The sequence below is a fragment of the Dendrobates tinctorius genome, unplaced genomic scaffold (assembly GCF_039654945.1).
Source record: "Dendrobates tinctorius isolate UK_male_01 unplaced genomic scaffold, ASM3965494v1 ptg000028l, whole genome shotgun sequence".
Lineage (NCBI taxonomy): Eukaryota > Metazoa > Chordata > Amphibia > Anura > Dendrobatidae > Dendrobates > Dendrobates tinctorius.
In genome coordinates this window covers 42,432,043-42,454,557 of record NW_027361696.1, presented here as the reverse complement: position 1 = coordinate 42,454,557, position 22,515 = coordinate 42,432,043, and positions in this window count along the sequence as shown.

Below are 22,515 nucleotides of genomic sequence, written 5' to 3'. Positions count from 1 at the left end.
CATCTAAGACTCAGAGGCACAACAGCACGGAGTGAGCCAAGAGAGGAATAGCGGCTACAGATGTCTGCCATACGAGGAGTGCCAGTAGAAGAGAATTAGGAGGAACGTCAGTGTAACTCAGTGCTAGGAGCACTCAAATAAGCGTTAGGAAAGAGACTGCACAGCCCATCTGCTGAGAGAGAATCCCTGAGCTGCTTCCAGGCTAGCCTGCTCTGGTACCATCTGTAATCAGGACCCTGGACTGCATTTATCAAGTAAAGGTGCAGAAATTGCACCCCACTGTGTCTTTGTCTGCTTCCTACCCTTCCGGCACTGCTACATCCCCGTGCCAACCACATCTACACTGCTCTGGGACTACAGCTTCACCTGTGGGGAGCTTTTACATCTTTGCTGCACCATACCATCAGTCCCAGTGGATCTGCATGCAGCGTCGGCTTAACATCTCACTTGCCGAACACCACAGGTGGCGTCACGAACTATTAATTTAATCAACTACAATCCACCATTCAATCTCCCCTATTAGGCTACTTTCACACATCAGTTTTTTGCCGTCAGGCAGGATCCGGCTTTTTTTAGAAAAAACGGATCCAGCATAAATTTTGGAGAACTGTAGAAACGGATCCGGTTTTTTGCTGGATCCGTCTCTGTTCCTGGCGGCTGGCCAATTGGATCTGAGCATGCGCAAACTTAAAAAAAAACGGATCCGGTGGCTTTTTCGCCGGAGACAAAAAACGTTACAGTAGCCGTTTTTTCCAGACGCCGGAATGAGACAAGTTGCCGGATCCGGCAAAAAACGGATGAAACGCAATGCCATCCGGCACGATCCGGCGCTAATGCAAGTCAATGGGGAAAAACCGGATCCGGCATTGCATTTTGCCGGATCCGGTTTTACAAAAAAAAGCCGGATCGCGCCTGAAGGCAAAAAACTGATGTGTGAAAGAGGCCTAACATGGGCGCCCAGGGTCACGGACCGGGTCACCGCTGCTGTGACAATCCCTTCTGAGAGACCGGCCCGGTACCGAGTACCCCACAGCTCTGGGAGGGCGACCCATTTTGGCGTCACAAACAGGATCACGGAGCCCGGTACCCCCAGGTCCTGTGTGCCATAGACTGTGTTTGCGTAAAAGACTGTGTTGGCTGCAATTGCCGCCATTGCCGCGCTGCTTGGCGTGCGCGGGAACCAAAAGAGGCGGACCTTCGCGGGCAGAGACTGCTGCAGAGCGCGAAGAAGTGAAGTGCTGCGCGGGAAGAGAGGACAGCGTGTGAGAGGGGGAGGAGCTGAGGCCTACAGCCCAGAGCATCGGGCCTGCGAAGCGGCCGCCGGTAAGCTCACTCAACCCCCGGCCCTGGCTAACGTTAACTAGGAGGGGGAAGAAAATGTCCGCGCCACGCAGCAATGCAGTGGCGGCCGCCGCCGCCAACCCCTCAGCGCCGCAAGGAGTAGCGCCCACCGCAGCGGTCCCCATAATGCCACTGTCTATGCCCTACATACCGGGAGCAGCATGGCTAACGAAGTATTCAGGGGAGTCACATACCCTGAGTGAATTCAAAGAGAGACTGTGTAGTTTGTTTGAAGTATACCCTCTGTCTGAAAGCCAGAAATTGAACATCTTTATTGGACAGCTAACGGGTGCAGCACAGAGAGAGGTGAAAGCCTGGCAGGACACTGACAGAGACTGTTAAAAAGATTCTAGCCAAGCTGAGAAGCACCTTTGACACCCGCACTGCAGATGAAATCAAGATGCGATTCTTTGGATGTAAGCAGAGAACGCAGGACAGTATAAGGGACTATGTTCTTAACCTGTAGGAGGCGCTGGAAGCTGTTAAGCAAGTTGATCCTGACAGTGTGAAGGAGGAAGATAAACTGTTAAAGGAGCAGTTCATTGAAGGACTCCTCTCCAGTACCCACAGAGGACAGTTGCGCATCATAACCCTGCAAAACCCTGATCTGGACTTTGCTGATTTTAAGGACAGGGCTTTTCGGGTACTGCAGGAATAAACTGACAGCCTTCCAGCGCCCCCTAGGCGCCCAGTGATCACCTACCATCAGGAAGCAACATCTTTTCCTTCCATCCCTGTGGAGGCTGATGCACAGACTCTGGATAAAGATCCAACTGAAGAGCTGCGTTTTCAGGTCCAGGAGTTGACCAAAGGTATGGCTGCACTTACCAAAACCGTGCAGTCCCTGCAGGTGTCCTCCAAGGAGAAGATCCAGCTTGCTTCCAGTCCAGAGGATGTCCCGTGGCGCCGGAAGAGGAGAACCCCACCACTCCGAGGGAGGAAAACGACCGCTATGACAAGGACGGACGTCCCATCTGACGTCACTGTTACAAGGCAGGTCATCTTGCAAGATTCTGTCCTTTAAACGAGCAACCCCTGGGGCAGAGTGCCAACCCCCAGGAGTAGGACCACAAGGCCCAAGGAACTGGCGAGCCAAGTATGTTGGAGGGAGACCGATCTTCCCTGTAGTGATTGACGGCATCCCCATGAACGCTTTGCTGGACACTGGCTCCCAGGTGACCACTATGCCCTATATCCTCTACAAGTGGTATTGGGCTGATTCTGAACTTACCCGTGGCCCCACTGATGAACTGACAGTAGTTGCCAGTAATGGCCAATCTTTGCCGCAGATTGGATGTAAGGAAATTACTGTTAAAGTGGGTCAGGTAGAGATAAAATCTCAAGGTCTGATAGTTGTGGATATTGATCGACGTGAATGTAATCCAATGATGACTCTTGGTACAAATGTAATTGAAAATTGTCTTTCTGAGGTTATTGTCTTGTTGCAACAGGTGGCTGAGACTGCTGGTTCCAGTGAACAACGAGTCCTGCAGAAGGAGACAGTTGTAGCCCCTGGACAGCTCCAATAGTTTTTGTAAAGAAAAAGGATGGTACTATGAGAATGTGTGTTGATTACAGGAAAATTAACAGCATTACACATAAAGATGCCTACCCATTACCCAGAATTGAAGAGTCATTAGCTGCACTTAAAACTGCTAACTACTTTTCCACCTTGGATTTCACTAGTGGGTATGGGCAGGTTCCCGTGGCAGAGGCAAACAAGGAGAAAACAGCATTCACCACCCCAATGGGTCTCTGTGAGTTCAACTATATGCCATTCGGGCTCTGCACCTTCCCAGGAACATTTCAACGGCTGATGGAGTGCTGCCTGGGACACATGAACTTTGAGACCATCTTTTTGTACCTTGATGATGTCATTCTTTTCTCCAAGACTTATGAAGACCATCTGGAACACTTGGCTGAGGTGTTTGAAGCTTTGTCCAATTTTGGCCTGATGGTGAAGCCCTCCAAATGCCACCTCCTGAAGCCCAAGGTCCAGTACCTCGGTCATGTGGTGAGTGCAGAAGGTATGGCACCAGACCCTGACAAGGTCAAAGTCATCCGGGATTGGCCGAAGCCCAGCAACCTCTATGAAGTATGTCAGTTCCTTGGACTGGTAGGCTACTACCAAAGATTCATAAAAGGCTTCACTGAAATAGCCACCCCTATGCAAAATCTTCTGGTGGGGCAGTCCAAGAAGACCAAGCAGAAAAATTCCACATTTGAATGGACTGAGGAGTTGGAGAGATCTTTCACTCAACTGAAGATGGCTCTCACAGGTGATGACATTTTGGCCTACCCAGATTATGACAAGCCCTTTGCGTTGTACACTGATGCTAGCAACGTGGGACTTGGAGCAGTACTGACACAGGTACAGAATGGCAAAGAAAGAGTGATCTCTTACGCCAGCAGGAAGCTGCATCCCACTGAAAGGAACTCTGACAATTACAGTTCCTTCAAACTGGAGTTCCTGGCCATAGTCTGGGCTGTGACTGAAAGATTCAAGCATTACCTAGCTTCAGTCAAGTTTACCATCTTCACGGACAACAACCCATTGATTCACTTGGAAACCGCAAAACTGGGTGCACTGGAGCAGCGATGGATGGCTCGGCTGTCTAACTATGAGTTTACCATCAAGTACCGAGCAGGGCACAAGAATGCCAATGCTGATGCGCTGTCCAGAATGCCTATTCTGACAGATGCAGGAGAAGACCCTGAGGCTCTTGAAGAAATAGCGTTACCTCCTTTCCACCATCCACTTGCGGCCCAACGTGCTCAAGGAGTGAGAAACAGAGGGTCTGGCTTGAAAGAGGCCACCCTAAAGCCATTGCCCCATCATGACTGGGCAGAAACTCAGGATGATGACCCCGCAGTCCGCCTGGTGAAGGAGCTACTGTCACAAGCTGAAGAAACCCAGCAGTTGTGGAAGGAAAGAGGTCGGCTGTTCATTTATGAAGGAAAGCTGTGTCGGAGGAGTATCAATGCCCGGACTCATGAGCTGGTCTGGCAGGTGGTAGTCCCAAAGAGAGAGGCATCAATGGTCTTGGAAGCATACCACAATGGAGCTGGACACTTCGGATGGAAGAAGTTGGAAGCATTGCTCTGGGAGACATTCTACTGGGCTGGTATGAGGAAAGCCATTGAAAAGTGGTGCCGGGAGTGTGGACAACGTAACCTGCGCAGAAAGGATTGAAACAGCCAGAGAGCTCCTCTACAGCCCATCATCACCAAACAACCACTTGAGTTGGTAGCCCTGGACCATGTGAAGCTGGTTCCGAGCCGGTCAGGCTACATCTATGCTCTTACCATCGTTGACCACTACTCAAGATTCCTGGTAGTTGTGCCTGTCAAAGATCAAACAGCCAGAGCCTTTCAACAGCACTTCTGTAGACCACATGGATATCCTGAGCAAGTGCTTACATATCAAGGTCCCGCTTTTGAGGCAGAAGAGTTCCAGGAATTCTGTAACTTGTATGGTTGTAAGAAGATCCAGACAACACCATACCATCCACAGACAAATGGCATGTGTGAGAAGATGAACCAGGTAGTGATTGACCTACTGAAGACCTTGCCTTTGGAGGAGAGGAATCTGTGGCCAGAAAAGTTGCCAGATCTGGTAGACCTCTACAACCACATTCCTATGAAGTCAACCAACTGTACTCCAGCCTACCTAATGAGAGCGAGGCCTGGTAAACTGCCTGGATATGGGAGTCCTTACACCTGAGGTGACGTCACCAGATGCTGACTGGGACGCAGAGAGGCAGCAACAGTACAGAATAGTACAAGAGTGTGTGGAGAAGAGTCTAGCTCAGGCAAGACAAAAACAAGAGAGGGACTACAATCAGCATGCACCTGCAGTTCCCTTGTCACCAAGAGAACAAGTCCTCAAGAGGAAAAGAAGATTGCATAAATTGGATGACCAATGGGAAGCTGAGCCTTACACCATTCTACCCTCAAACTTTGACAATACCAAGGTGTGCCTTATTAGTAAATATGGAGGAGAAACCTCGGCAGCCATATCAAGGGATCATTTGAAATTATGTCCTGACCTGTTAGAAAGAATGGAAGAACAAGATAACATCCAACCCATAGAAGAAGATGGGAAGGTCAGCACAATACTTGGAGAATTCCCTGCTAATTGGACTAAAGTAAATGATGCTATAGTGGTGCCAGTGTTAACATTTCCCCAATTGGTAGCACAGGAAGACATAACTCAAGAAAATCCTGAGGATCAGGAAAATCAGGCAGCAGATGCCACACCAGCAGTGGAGCCAGAGAATCCTTGCCCTGCCAGTGGTGAACCTGTTATGCCCATGGTGAGTCAAAGAGTTCCTAGACAATCTAGTATCCCCGTGCTACACAGAACTACCAGTAGTGTATCCAGTACATTACACACTACACCAGTAGTTTGCACCAGACAACCAGAGAGATTTCCAGTCACACCAGTGTTACGCAGGTCTACCCGCATTACACAAGGTATACCACCCATCAGATATTGTGTATAGATAAGTAAATGTAAATGTTGAAGTTATATGTATATATGTAACTGTTTTCAAGTTTTGTGCCTACAGCTAATCTGTAAGAGTTTCCTCTGAATTTTCCAATTTTTACCTTGTTTTATGGACATTGTACCACAGGACTTGTGTGGTCACCAATTTGTATATAATTCACCATTTGCCCAGGAATGGACCATGGACATTGATGCTTGGACTTATCATCATAGGACTATTTTTGTAGCTTGTGGTTTTTGTACATTTTTCAAAATCTTGTAACCTTCATACTGTTTACATGTTTATATGTTTTTCATCAGCCCAGGAGTGCTGAATTGCACTAGGGGGGAATGTGGTGCCCCCAGGAGTATGGCCACCACAGTGGCTTTGCCTTCCTCCAGGGAGGGTAATGCCAGGCTTGGAAGCAGTGAAAGGTCTCTTTCACAGTTAACCTATACATGCAACACAGTTCCACTCCAGGCCAGCAGGGGGACTCTGAACCGGAATTGAGGGAAGGAATGATCTCTGAGGGCCAAGAGGAAGGAGTTGTCAGTTAGTGTGAGGAGGGTGAAGTGTGCAGACCTGAGGAAGAAGCGCAGAGATCGAGCGGGGAGGAAAGGCTCATCAACAGTGAGAGCGCATGAACTGGAGCCTGGTCTCCACGGTTGTACGGATACTAATGGTCCTGCAACAGACACCAGAGGACTAGGAGGCTGTAAATGCCCTACCCCCATCTAAGACTCAGAGGCACAACAGCACGGAGTGAGCCAAGAGAGGAATAGCGGCTACAGCTGTCTGCCATACGAGGAGTGCCAGTAGAAGAGAATTAGGAGGAACTTCAGTGTAACTCAGTACTAGGAGTACTTCACTCAAATAAGTGCTAGGAAGGAGACTGCACAGCCCATCTGCTGAGAGAGAATCCCTGAGCTGCTTTCAGGCTAGCCTGCTCCGGTACCATCTGTAATCAGGACCCTGGACTGCATTTATCAAGTAAAGGTGCAGAAATTGCACCCCGCTGTGTCTTTGTCTGCTTCCTACCCTTCCGGCACTGCTACATCCCCGTGCCAACCACATCTACACTGCCCTTGGGACTACAGCTTCACCTGTGGGGAGCTTTTACATCTTTGCTGCACCATACCATCAGTCCCAGTGGATCTGCATTCAGCCTCGGCTTAACATCTCACTTGCCGAACACCACAGGTGGTGTCACGAACTATTCATTTAATCAACTACAATCCACCATTCAATCTCCCCTATTACATGGGCGCCCAGGGCCACGGACCGGGTCACCGCTGCTGTGACAATCCCTTCCGAGAGACCGGCCCGGTACCAAGTACCCCACAGCCCTGGGAGGGCGACCCACGGGCATTTCACACTGCAAGGGAAGGGTTCTCACAATACACAATGGGGCTCACACTGCACAGGGAGGGGGGGTCTCATAATACAGGGGGGTCTCATACTGCAAGGGAAGGGATGCTCACAATACACAGGGGGTTTCACACTGCTACTATAGGGGAGGGGTCCTCACACTGCATGGGAGGGGGGCTAGCAATACATAGGCGGGTCTCACAACCACTTTTATTTACATGAGGGGGGTCTCACACTGCAATGGAAGGGGTGCTCACAACACACGGGGTTTCACACTGCAAGTTACAATGCCCAGGCAACGCGGGGCTCTTCAGCAAGTATATAAATAATATGATTGTAAAATAACACAGCACCAAATCAATAAATAAAAATGTAAATAAATATAATGTAAAATAATTAAAATATCTAAAAATAATAAATTGTAAAAGAGCACAGCATCAAATTCATAAATAAATATATACCGTAAGTAAAATAATAAATATATCTAGAGCTAAGATAAAAATTATTAAAATAACACAGCGCAAAAAGAACATATAAATAAATATTAAAAAATAAATACATCTAAAAATGAAAAAATAGTAAAATAGTACAGTACCAAATTAATAAATAAATATATAAAATAATATGTAAAAATATATAAAATAATAACTATATGTAAAAAAATAGTAAAAACACTCAGTACCAAATTAATAAATACATTTATAAATTAATAGTAAAATAATAACTATATCTAAAGATAAAAAAATGTAAAATAACACAGTGCCAAAATAATAAATATAGAAATAAATAGTTAAATAATAATTATTTCTTAAAATAAAGAAACAGTAAAATAAAAAAGCATCAAGAAGATAAATAGTAAAATAATATATCTAAAAATAAAAAATAGTAAAATAGCACAACACAAAACGAATAATTAAATATATAAACAAATATTAAAAATTAAATATATCTAAAGATAAAAAATAGTAAAATAACACAGTACAAATTAATAGATATTTAAATAGCAAAATGATAAATATATTTAAAGAAAAAATAGTTAAATAACTAAATACCAAAATAATAAATAGATAAACAGTAAAATAATGTATATATCTAAAAATAAAACTAGTAAAAATAATAAAACAATACAGTACAAAATAGATATATAAATAGTAAAATAACAAATATATCTAAAAATAAAAAAATAGTAAAATAACACAGTGCCAAATTAATAAATACATTTCACAGCACCCTCTGACAAAGCTGGGTGAAACGCGAATTGGATTTCAGGGCTACAAACCTAACAGGGCTCCACATTGTTACTATGTAAGTTTGTCTCTTATACTCTTGTATCTGATGTATATGTTAACTATTAACAGATTTGTGGGCAAAATAACAATATACTGTTTATAGTCTTGGGAGGTTTGTTGTTAGCCCTACACTGCGCTACTTTGTTTTTTAACAAAATCTGTGTGAAGAAACCAGAGTATATCTTAATTGCCCAGATGGCTATTGTCACGGTCCCGTGTGTCTGGACGCAGAGAGTAGCGCAAGGCGAACCCATATGACACACGTGACCCTGGATACACCGCCTCCAGTGGGGCGAATTTAAATAATAACACGTGCAGATGGATACGCCGCCTCCAACTGGCGAATTTAGATATTACACGTATGTAAAAGTCTGGAAACCCCACCTCCAGTAAGGCGAATTTAAACAATAAGGGAAACCTGGGAAACATTAACAATGGTGGGCCCTGCAATAGGGAATAGGGAAATGGAGACTTCCTGAGCTCCCCTGAGCCAGTGTCCCTGCACTTCTAACGTTATATTTGCTGGTTCTGCACCGGGCGCGCACAGGAACCTAAAAACCCTAGCTCACCCTGAACCTAAACCCTCACTAGGGAATTTGTCGATGCGGAAACTAATCCCACCACTGCACTAAACACACATGAGGGAAAATGACAATACAGGGGAAACACCACTTAGCTTTGCTCTGTTGCGTACGCTCCTAGCAACAGAGCCCACCACCTGTGTGCATCTTCTCCTCCACCCGGATCCATCACCATAACTGGATCCTTCACCATAGTGCAGCCTTGGAGCAGAGTCCACCACCAATTGCAGAAGTCCAGTAACAGAGTCCCAAAGATGAGTTCAACTCCTGCCCAAAAAGTCAAGCATGCTTGAGTCCAGCTCTCAGCAACCAAGTCCCGCATGCTGAGTGCAACTCTCTCCATAGTCGTCACTCCACCAAGCCATGCAAGCACTTCCTGCCGACACCATAAACTGTGACTCCATCACGCCATGCCAGCCCTTCTTGCAGACCACATAGCTGCCACTCGTCCCCTCTGGCTGGGCTGCGCAGGACTCATGTTCAGCTCCTTCCTCACCCAGCCTTCCTTCCCAAATGAAGAACACAATATCACCAACAGTGAATGATTCACCTGACACTCATTTATAGAGCATTCACACCTGTTACCTAATCACGTGCACTTAACCAAAGAACTAAAGTGCGATACCACTCACCACCACTGGAGCAACTTAGAATGAACGACACCATGTGTAATAATTCTTATTGCCCCCGGTGGCCATCAACCCACTTTGGCACCAAGCCAAAGGAAAAAAAAGTTCAATTTGTGCATTTAAACTGTCAGATCCAGCATGGATCATGACAGCTATGTTTTTACAGGCCTGGAGGAATTGACTTTTTGTCTGTATATTGGGTTTGTGGATTTAAGTGTGGATTCTGGTGGGTCAAGAAGGCTGACTTGCACAATAATATACCATGAAACATAGTGTGTGCTTATCTGATGTTTGTTTATATTCTGGAATCAGTTTGTTGACTTGATTGTAGATAGGGAAAGGCTGTGACGGTGCACTGAAGGACACTTGGTTATTCTAAAATTAGTTTGCCTGCCTCGGGTATAAAAGACCCTGAGACAGAGAGACGGTGTCTCATCTCATCACATAGAGCTACTAGCCGTACATTCTGCTAAACACCCAACGGACAAGAGACTGTTCAGGATCCCAGCTGAGGGTATGTCAGACCCGGCTGAAAGAACACAGGACTGCTCTCGGTTCTCTCCCTACGCTTGTCGTGACTTCCTCTCTGTGTGTTATCACAGGTGGAATAGCGACCCTGGGAGCGCTGACATAACATCCACTAGCATTCTGGTGAGTCAGTGGAGGGGAGAGACCTTGTAATGTGCACCATCTTGGGGAAATTGCTGGAATTGTTCTGTTTGCTACTGGGTGTTGTGATTCAATAAAGCTTGGCCACACTGTTTTATCCTAACCCTGCATTGTCTGTGTAGTGTTCTGCCCACAAGGAGAGCAGGCATTCAGTGGTATGAGCCCTGGTCCATACAGTCTTGCTAAAGTCAGCTGGGCCAGCGGACGAGAGCACCCACTGACCCCGTTTCTCCACAATCTGTTATCTAATATATAAAGCTCAATGTGGGTGTATATGTATGTATGTATGTATGTATGTGTGTATGTCCGGGATTGGCATCTGCACCGTCGCAGCTACAGCCACAAAATTTGGCACAGTCACACGTCTGGACCCCGAGAGCGTCATAGGCTATGTTTTGAGGTAAAATTTTAACCCCGCACATTCCAATTCACTAAACACTTTTGCCCCTATCTACATAATGGCGAAAAAGTGTATATGTATTGGCATCTGCACCGTTGTAGCTACAGAAACAAAATTTTGCACAGTCACACGTCTGGACCCCGAGAGCGTCATAGGCTATGTTGTGAGGCAAAAATTTAACCCCGCACATTCCAATTCACCAAACAATTTTGCCCCTATCTACATAATGGGGAAAAAGTGAAAGGAAAAGTGTTGGAGGCAAATTGACAGCTGCCATATGTGAACAAGGGGGACTTAAAGAACGAGAGCGATGGCGCCAAAGAGTATATACCGCACAGTTGGGGCCCTGACATGGGATACTCACCACACACGGGGATATGAACACACACACAAAATGCGCCAGACACTACCACGTGCTTCAACACATATACCACCCTCAGCACACATTTCACCACACATACACCAACCTCACCACATAAAAGTCGAAACACAAATGTCGCCACTCAAAACTCGCCACCCTGTCCCAGAGCAGTTTAAAAGATGAAAAATGAGCTGTGATTGGTTGCTATCAGCAACAGTTTTCTTTGTAGACAGTTGTGGTAACTGAGGCCTATTATTCTTATAATTTCTATGGTGTTATCGGCCTTCTGCAAAGCTGGAAATAACACAATTTATTACCGTGCCAACACAGACCACCCTCTGACACAGACTGAAGGGGGAGCCCAGTATCACACAGGATAGGATTAGATACACAGCTCAGCAGTCAGTATCACACAGGATAGGATTAGATACACAGCTCAGCAGTCAGTATCACACAGGATAGGATTAGATACATGGCTCAGCAGACAGTATCACACAGGATAGGATTAGACACACAGCTCAGCAGTCAGTATCACACAGGATAGGATTAGACACACAGCTCAGCAGTCAGTATCACACAGGATAGGATTAGATGCATGGTTTTTATGTGCAATATAATCATTATAATTTGCTATAACTAACCACAGTTGGTTACTATGCCCAGGCAACACCGGGCTCTTCAGCTAGTATATATATACAGCTCAATGTGGGTGTGTGTGTATGTGTGTATGTCCGGGATTGCCATCCGCACCGTCACAGCTACAGCCACAAAATTTTGCACAGTCACATGTCTGGACCCCGAGAGCGTCATAGGCTATGTTGTGAGGCAAAATTTTAACCCCGCACATTCCAATTCACCAAACAATTTTGCCCCTATCTACATAATGGGGAAAAAGTGAAAGGAAAAGTGTTGGAGGCAAATTGACAGCTGCCAGATGTGAACAAGAGGGACTTAAAGAATGAGAGCGATGGCGCCAAACAGTATATACCATACAGTTGCTAAGGTGGGGCCTTGACATGGGATACTCACCACTAGTGTTGAGCATTCCGATACTGCAAATATCGGGTATCGACCGATATTCGCTGTATCGGAATTCCGATACCGAGTACCGATATTTTTACAATATCGGATACCGGAATCGAAAGTTCCCATAATGCAATGAGCCAGTGTTGTAGCTGTGATTGGCTGCTGAAATGATGTCATCATGATGCGCGGTCTGTGCGGGCCTGCCGGGAGTCTGTGCGGGCCTGCCGGGGGGTCTGTGCGGGCCTGCCGGGGGGTCTGTGCGGGCCTGCCGGGGGTCTGTGCGGGCCTGCCGGGGGTCTGTGTGGGCCTGCCGGGGGTCTGTGCAGGCTGCCGGGGGTCTGTACGGGCCTGCCGGGGGTCTGTACGGGCCTGCTGGGGGTCTGTGCGGGCCTGCCGGGGGTCTGTGCGGGCCTGCCGGGGGTTGTGCGTGTGTGCAGGCATCTTCAGATGGGACTACAAGTCCCATCGGGCTATGCCTGCTACAATGACAGTGATTGACACATTAGCCAATGATGGGACAGTAGTAATCTCATCATACGGCTAATGTGTTGAATGTAAAAAAAAAAAAAAACATACATACTACATACATACAACATTCATACAACATTCATACAACATACATACATACTACATTCATACAACATACATACTACATATATACTACATTCATACAACATACATACATACATACATATATACTACATTCATACAACATACATACAACATACATACAGTTGTGGCCAAAAGTATTGACACCCTTGCAATTCCGTCAGATAATACTCAGTTTCTTCCTGAAAATGATTGCAAACACAAATTCTTTGGTATTATTATCTTCATTTAATTTGTCTTAAATGAAAAAACACAAAAATAATTGTCCTAAAGCCAAATTGGATATAATTCCACACCAAACATAAAAAAGAGGGTGGACAAAAGTATTGGCACTGTTCAAAAAATCATGTGATGCTTATCTAATTTGTGTAATTAACAGCATCTGTAACTTACCTGTGGCACATAACAGGTGTTGGCAATAACTAAATCACACTTGCAGCCAGTTGACATGGATTAAAGTTGACTCAACCTCTGTCCTGTGTCCTTGTGTGTACCACATTGAGCATGGAGAAAAGAAAGAAGACCAAAGAACTGTCTGAGGACTTGAGAAACCAAATTGTGAGGAAGCATGAGCAATCTCAAGGCTACAAGTCCATCTCCAAAGACCTGAATGTTCCTGTGTCTACCGTGCGCAGTGTCATCAAGAAGTTTAAAGCCCATGGCACTGTGGCTAACCTCCCTAGATGTGGACGGAAAAGAAAAATTGACAAGAGATTTCAACGCAAGATTGTGCGGATGTTGGATAAAGAACCTCGACTAACATCCAAACAAGTTCAAGCTGCCCTGCAGTCCGAGGGTACAACAGTCTCAACCCGTACAATCCGTCGGCGTCTGAATGAAAAGGGACTGTATGGTAGGAGACCCAGGAAGACCCCACTTCTTACCCTGAGACATAAAAAAGCCAGGCTGGAGTTTGCCAAAACTTACCTGAAAAAGCCTAAAACGTTTTGGAAGAATGTTCTCTGGTCAGATGAGACAAAAGTAGAGCTTTTTGGGCAAAGGCATCAACATAGAGTTTACAGGAGAAAAAAAAGAGGCATTCAAAGAAAAGAACACGGTCCCTACAGTCAAACATGGCGGAGGTTCCCTGATGTTTTGGGGTTGCTTTGCTGCTTCTGGCACTGGACTGCTTGACCGTGTGCATGGAATTATGAAGTCAGAAGACTACCAACAAATTTTGCAGCATAATGTAGGGCCCAGTGTGAGAAAGCTGGGTCTCCCTCAGAGGTCATGGGTCTTCCAGCAGGACAATGACCCAAAACACACTTTAAAAAGCACTAGAAAATGGTTTGAGAGAAAGCACAGGAGACTTCTAAGATGGCCAGCAATGAGTCCAGACCGGAATCCCATAGAACACCTGTGGAGAGATCTAAAAATGGCAGTTTGGAGAAGGCACCCTTCAAATATCAGGGACCTGGAGCAGTTTGCCAAAGAAGAATGGTCTAAAATTCCAGCAGAGCATTGTAAGAAACTCATTGATGGTTACCGGAAGCAGTTGGTCGCAGTTATTTTGGCTAAAGGTTGTGGAACCAAGTATTAGGCTAAGGGTGCCAATACTTTTGTCTGGCCCATTTTTGGAGTTTTGTGTGAAATGATCAATGTTTTGCTTTTTGCCTCATTCTCTTTTGTGTTTTTTCATTTAAGAGAAATTAAATGAAGATAATAATACCAAAGAATTTGTGTTTGCATGTAATTAATAATAATTAATACTTTATTAATTCGCCGGCGGTCCTACCTACTCAGGAAGAAACTGAGTATTATCTGACAGAATTGCAGGGGTGTCAATACTTTTGGCCACAACTGTACAACATACATACAACATACATACATACTACATATATACTACATTCATACAACATACATAAATACAACATACATACATACATACATAATACATAATATGAGGTAGCGCTGTCATTTACTTAGGGGATTCTCGCTTGCAGAGAACAAAAACCAGTTCCGGCATGGATTTTCCATCAAATCATATAGTCCTTGTGGTTTATTTATGCCTCATAAACCACAGCAGCAACAGAAAGTTCACCTAATAGCATTACCAGCATAGCGTCCATTATAATGCTTCACTCTTATTATCAATGTCCAGTACGCAGGCTCACTTAGCCTCACAATTATCTCACCCACGTCAGGGTTCCTCATGCGGCTGCAGCATTCCACACACGTTCGTTCCCTCCAGGGAACTTTCAGGCACACATCGCCATTGCTCCCAGCCACTTCACACGTGCTGTCTGGGAGGAAGCTCCATCTCTGCAGGACCTTCCACACTGGACCAGCCAGGTCCCAGCCTTCACCACATGTGACCTACCCTGGCCACATTATATGGTCTATAGCCACACTCACCGGGTCACTTGACTGACCTCATCACAGGTTCTTCACACACTCACATAGCCTTTTACTACAGGCGTTTTCAGACACACCCCTGGGTGGGTTTGTAGGTAACCAGAACCCACCCATCTCTCTAGTTACCTGAAGACTTCTCCCTTACGCTTTGAAACAACACCTCAGCAATGATATTGCTGAGAGCACACAGAAGTCTTAAGTCTCCATCGCAAAGCCACCCACTTTGAGATACATAACCATCCTTTAGGATTCTGCCACTCATCCATTCCCTTGGGACATCCACACAGCGCCCCCTAGTGGCCACAGTGGTTACTACACCACATACCTCGCCCCTCTGTTCAAACTTGTGGGGTTGAACACACAACATTACATCAGGCTCTCGAGACCGGGCACTCATTACACCTTGCCCCACAGGTCGAACCTTTCCCCTCTGTCATATGGCCTCCTCTCTACGTTAGGCCTCCCCCACCCCCAGTGGTCAGAATATCGGTCCTGATCTTTGACCCTCCAGTTACAGTCTTCCTGCGTCATCAGACACTGTCTAGTCACCATCTTCCTCTCTCTGTTTGTTCCGTTCCCTGAACAGCTTCCCCGGTTGGTACGGTCATCAGTCTTAAACAGGCCTACTGTCTGGCCTGAGTCTGACTCATTTAGGGTCTCACAGGAACTACGGTCTCTCAACGTCATCCTGCCAGTCGAACTACCACTTGCTGACATTCTTCGGCCATCTGCCCTGGCACTTCTTGGCGGATTTCCTCGGGTCCTTACATCTTGTTGGGTTGCAGGCGGCCGCCACCTGGTATTCCGTACTTCTTTATTAAGTCGCCGGCGGTCCTGCCTCAACTGCTCAATCTCTTGCAGGTACCCCACTCGATACTCCAAGAGCATCCGAAAGTCTCTCAGGCTCTCCATGGAGCCAACCACCAGGATGGGAATCCTACCCACCTCACTGGATACTTGGTCTTCATCATCAGGAGGGAGCCTCACTCTCACCACACCGGAGATATTCACAAGGTCTTGCATTACTTTCCCGGATTTTCCAATGATCCTCCCAATCAGAGCTTTGGGTACCGGCACCACATCTTTCCGCAAACCCAGCTGATCCATAGCCTTCCTTGCTACCTCTAGGCATCGAGCAGCCTTCACATTACTCTGCTTGACCCGCTGTTTGGTGTGGAGACATTGTAAATGCATCTCTTTCAGGACAGCTGCTCGGTTTGATGTATCTTCTCTGTCCGATACTATCACCAACTGCCGAGTCTCAGGTGCCCAGCGCACCTTACACGCTTTGACAGCTTCTTTGAAAGCCTCATGCACTCCTTCCTCCGCACAGGTTTCTTGCATGTCCTCTGGTACAGCAATTACAAACTGGAAGGTTGTGGTCTTGCTCTCTTCCTGGACCGGAGGCTCTAGCTTTACCACGGACCCTTCCCTCACTGCCATTGACCCGACCGGGTGACTGTCTTCTTCCGTTCTTAACTCATCAACTTCACATGACTTGGTCCTTTCATGACCCTTTGCCCCGAGGGCTACTGGCCGTTCTGTCCTGTTATCACTTTCGCTCACCCACGGTACGTCTTCATCCAACTTCTCCCGCAGAAGACTTTTAACTACTCCTGTTTTGAGTTCATTTTTCCCTTCACCATTGAGGTCTGATGAACTCCCTCCTCTAGTGAAGGAAGGTAGTGAGACTGATTACCAAACACCTGGGCAGCTAGATGATGACTGGGTGGCTGGAACTGAGGACTGGATATAAGGCTGCCGACGCCCGTCTTCCTGGCTGGTGATTTTCCTGCTGGATTCTTGGAGACCAGTCTGATTCCTGCTTCTCAAAGCTAAGTTTTTCTGCTCTGCTTTGTACTCTTCAGTTTTGTTCTTGTTTCGCCTTGTTTTTAGGGAGTTCTGCCATCCCCGGCTGGGGGTGAGCTGAATTCCATTTTTGTCTCTGATCTGTTGATATTTTGCTGTCTTCAGAATATACCTGAGTGCTGATATAGTCTTTTTGAAGCCTAGCGACTTCAGGGCCTGTTTTTCCTATCAGTCGGTTGGCTCATTTTGATAGGGTTTTTGCGGATGGCAGACAGCAGCTTTCCTATCCTGTCCTATGTAGTTAGCTTGGGCCCCATCATTTGCTCAACCTATCTTTCTATCTGTGTTAGTGTTTTCATCTTGCTTCACCGTCATTATATGTTGGGGGCTGCCTATTGCTTTGGGGTCTGCTCTGGGGCAGTTTAGTTTTTCCCCTTTCTGTCTTTAGGCTATATAGTTCTCCGGCTGTGATCGAGGGGTCTAGGGCACCGTAGGAACCCCCCACGGCTACTGTTAGTTGTTGTGGATAGGTTCAAGGGTCTGCAATCCGATAGCTGCCAACCTCTCTGATTTTTCTGGACTTAGCTGGTATTTTGTTTTTTCCTCCTGCGGTGACTCATCATAACAGAATCACCAGCCATACCGCAGATCCTACGGTACTCAATAGCAGGAGAGAATTGTAAAGAAAAAAAAAAAAGAGAGAAAAGTGACAGAATTTTTTTTTTTTTTTGTGCATATTTTTTCCTCTATATCTCTGAGGCCGTAGGGGGCATTTTTCTCTCAATGGAGATGAAGCAATTGTCTGATCGTGAGGAACAGCTCGCTGCTGAAGTGCGGGGAATTTCCACCTATCTTGCTCATTCACATGCTGCTGAACCAAAGATTCCTTCTCCTGATGTATTTTTGGGGGATCGGTCTAAATTCTTGAATTTCAAGAATAATTGTAAATTATTTTTTGCCTTGAAACCTAACTCGTCGGGGAACTCCGCGCAGCAGGTTAAAATTGTCATCTCTTTGCTGCGCGGCGATCCCCAGGATTGGGCGTTTTCTTTGAAACCTGATGATCCTATTCTGAATAATGTGAACGCATTTTTTCAAGCCTTGGGGATGTTGTATGATGAACCTAATGCTATTGATCAGGCTGAAAAGACCCTGTTGGCATTAAGCCAGGGTCGGGATTCGGCAGAGTTGTACTGTCAAAAATTCCGAAAGTGGGCGGTCCTTACTACCTGGAATGATGGAGCCTTGGCAGCCCTCTTTCGGAAGGGTTTGTCAGAAACTGTAAAAGATACTATGGTGGGATTTCCTGTTCCCTCTGGTCTTGACGATTCTATGTCATTAGCCATTCAGGTGGATTGGCGTTTACGTGAACGCAAAACTACACGAGAGATGTTACCACCTGTTGAACAAATGTCTGAACCTATGCAATGTGATAGAGTTTTGTCTAGGGAGCAACGTCAGGAGTTCAGAAGGCGTAATAAGCTATGTTTTTTTGTGTGGAGATGCCTCGCATATTATTTCTGTCTGCCCTAAACGAGAGAAACATTGTGCACACACGTTTTCTGTGGGTGGTGTTCAACCTCAGTTTCTTCTGGCTATTACTCTGATCTGCTCCCTGTCCACATTTTCCGCCAAGGCTTTTGTGGATTCAGGAGCAGCTCTGAACCTGATGGACTTGGATTTTGCTAAACGTTGTGGATTTCCTATGACACCTCTGCGGACACCTATCCCTTTGAGGGGTATTGATGCTACTCCTTTGGCGAAGAATAAACCTCAGTTTTGGACCCAGGTGGTAATGCGGGTCGCCCCAGACCATCAAGAAAATTGCAGATTTTTGGTGTTGCATAATTTGCATGATACCATTGTTATGGGGTTTCCCTGGTTGCAAATCCATAATCCAGTTCTGGATTGGAAATCTTTGTCTGTGGTGAGTTGGGGTTGTCGGTGTGCCCTTAGTGATGCCCCTGTTTTCTCCACCTCTCCCCAGTCACATGATGTTCCTGACTATTTGGCTGACTTTTATGATGTATTTAGTGAGAATGAGTCTGCGTCTTTGCCTCCTCATAGGAGTTATGACTGTGCTATTGAGCTGAACCCGGGGTGTAAATTCCCCAAGGGTCGGCTTTTCAATTTATCTGTACCTGAGCACGAGGCTATGCGATCCTATATTAAGGAGGCATTGGAGAAGGGTCATATTAGACCATCCTCTTCACCCTTGGGTGCTGGGTTTTTTTTCGTGGCTAAAAAGGATGGTTCATTAAGGCCTTGTATTGACTATCGTGCCCTCAACAAAATTACTGTTAAATATCAGTATCTGTTACCCCTGATTTCTGATCTATTCTCCAGAGTTAAAGGTGCTTGCTGGTTTACCAAGCTTGACCTCAGGGGAGCGTATAATCTTATTCGCATTAAGCATGGGGATGAATGGAAGACGGCGTTTAATACTCCGGAGGGACATTTTGAGTACCTGGTGATGCCTTTTGGGCTCACTAATGCCCCTTCTGTCTTCCAGTGCTTCATGAACGATATATTCCGAGACTTTGTGGATAAATTTTTGATTATCTATCTGGATGATATTTTGATCTTCTCCAAGAATTGGGACTCTCATGTGGAACATGTTCGGACTGTGTTCCAGATTTTGAGGGAGAATTCCCTGTATGTCAAGGGATCGAAATGCCTTTTTGGGGTACAGAGGATTTCATTTTTGGGATTTATTTTGTCTCCATCAACTATTGAAATGGACCCGGCCAAGGTACAGGCCATTTATGATTGGGTTCAGCCCACTTCTTTGAAGGCCCTCCAGAAGTTTTTGGGTTTTGCTAATTTTTATCGGAAATTTATAGCTAATTTTTCTGGTATTGCCAAGCCATTGACGGATTTGACTAGGAAGGGTGCTGATGTGCTGAATTGGTCTCCGGAGGCTGTTTCTTCCTTTCAGGAGCTGAAGCAAAGATTCACTTCTGCTCCAGTTTTGCGGCAACCTGATGTCTCACTCCCGTTTCTGGTGGAGGTGGACGCTTCTGAGATTGGTGCAGGAGCGGTGTTGTCTCAAAAAGATCCTGTGACATCTAAAATGAATCCTTGTGCTTTCTTTTCCCGAAAGTTCTCCCCATCCGAACGTAACTATGATGTGGGGAATCGGAAACTGTTGGCCATGAAATGGGCATTTGAGGAGTGGAGACATTGGTTGGAGGGAGCCAAACACCAAGTCGTGGTCCTTACTGACCACAAGAATTTGATTTACCTGGAGTCGGCCAAGCGCTTGAATCCTATACAGGCTAGGTGGGCCTTGTTTTTCACACGTTTTGATTTTGTGGTCTCTTTTCTTCCAGGCACTAAGAATGTCAAGGCAGACGCCCTCTCTAGGAGTTTCCTTGCTGATTCTCCTGTTGTGACTAAGCCTGCTACCATCTTAGGCGAGGGGGTAGTTCTTTCTGCCATCTCGCCCGATTTGAGACGTGCTCTGGAAGAGTTTCAGGAGGACAAACCTGAGCGTTGTCCCAGTGGAAAGTTGTATGTTCCTGACCAGTGGAGGAAGAGAGTGATGTCTGAAGTTCATTGCTCTGCATTGGCTGGTCATCCAGGTATTTTTGGTACTAGAGATCTGGTGAGTCGATCTTTTTGGTGGCCCGCCTTGTCTCGTGATGTCAGGAATTTTGTGCAGTCCTGTGGGACTTGCTCCCGGTCTAAACCTTGTTCTCGCTCTAGTGGCTTGTTGATGCCTTTGCCGGTGCCCAGGAGGCCATGGACCCATATTTCAATGGATTTTATCTCTGATATGCCTGTCTCTCAGAGAATGACTGTTATTTGGGTGATTTGTGATAGATTCTCTAAGATGGTCCATCTTGTACCACTCCCTAAGTTGCCATCTTCCTCTGAGTTGGTGCCCTTGTTTTTGCAACAGGTGGTTCGCTTGCACGGGATTCCTGAGAACATTGTATCTGACAGAGGAGTTCAGTTTGTGTCTAGATTTTGGAGGACTTTCTGTTCCAAGCTGGGAATTCAGTTGTCCTTCTCTTCTGCGTTTCACCCTCAGACCAATGGGCAGACGGAGAGAACAAACCAGACTTTGGAGTCGTATTTGAGATGTTTTATTTCTGCCGATCAGGATGATTGGGTTTCATTTTTGCCCTTGGCCGAATTTGCTTTAAATAATAGAGCTAGTTCTGCCACTTTGATGTCATCTTTTTTTTTGTAACTTTGGTTTTCACCCTCGATTTTCTTCAGGGCAGGTGGAGCCTTCTGCCTGCCAAGGCGTTGACACTGTGGTGGAGAGAATGCAACAGATCTGGGACCACGTAGTGGATAAGTTGTCTCTCTCCCAGGAAAAGGCCCAGTGGTTTTCCAACCGGCGTAGGACCATTGGTCCCCTGTTTAAGGTGGGTGATATGGTTTGGTTGTCATCAAAAAATATCGCTATGAAGGTGGCTTCTCCTAAGTTTAAGCCTAGATTTATTGGACCTTACAAGATTTTGGAGATTATTAATCCGGTCTCTTTTCGGTTGGCTCTTCCTGTCACATTTAAAATTCATAATGTGTTTCATAAGTCCTTGTTGAAGAGGTTTGTTGAACCAGTAGTTCCTGTGGTGGCACCTCCTGACCCTATATTGGTTGAAGGTAACATGGAATATGAGGTAGAGAAGATACTGGATTCCCGTCTGGCTAGACGGAGACTCCAGTATTTAGTTAAGTGGAAGGGTTATGGTCCGGAGGATAATTCCTGGGTCTCTGCCTCTGATATTCATGCCGAAAGATTGGTGCGTGCCTTTCATCGGGCTCCCCCGGATCGCCCTGGTGGCATGGATGAGGGTTCGGTGACCCCTCCTGAAGGGGGAGGTACTGTTGTGAGTTCATTTTTCCCTTCACCATTGAGGTCTGATGAACTCCCTCCTCTAGTGAAGGAAGGTAGTGAGACTGATTACCAAACACCTGGGCAGCTAGATGATGACTGGGTGGCTGGAATTGAGGACTGGATATAAGGCTGCCGATGCCCGTCTTCCTGGCTGGTGATTTTCCTGCTGGATTCTTGGAGACCAGTCTAATTCCTGCATCTCAAAGCTAAGTTTTTCTGCTCTGCTTTGTACTCTTCAGTTTTGTTCTTGTTTTGCCTTGTTTTTTGGGAGTTCTGCCATCCCCGGCTGGGGGTGAGCTGAATTCCATTTTTGTCTCTGATCTGTTGATATTTTGCTCTGTCTTCAGAATATACCTGAGTGCTGATATAGTCTTTTTGAAGCCTAGAGACTTCAGGGCCTGTTTTTCCTATCAGTCGGTTGGCTCATTTTGATAGGGTTTTTGCAGATGGCAGACAGCAGCTTTCCTATCCTGTCCTATGTAGTTAGCTTGGGCCCCATCATTTGCTCAACCTATCTTTCTATCTGTGTTAGTGTTTGCATCTTGCTTCACCGTCATTATATGTTGGTGGCTGCCTATTGCTATGGGGTCTGCTCTGGGACAGTTTAGTTTTTCCCCTTTCTGTCTTTAGGCTATATAGTTCTCCGGCTGTGATCGAGGGGTCTAGGGCACCGTAGGAACCCCCCACGGCTACTGTTAGTTGTTGTGGATAGGTTCAGGGGTCTGCAATCCGATAG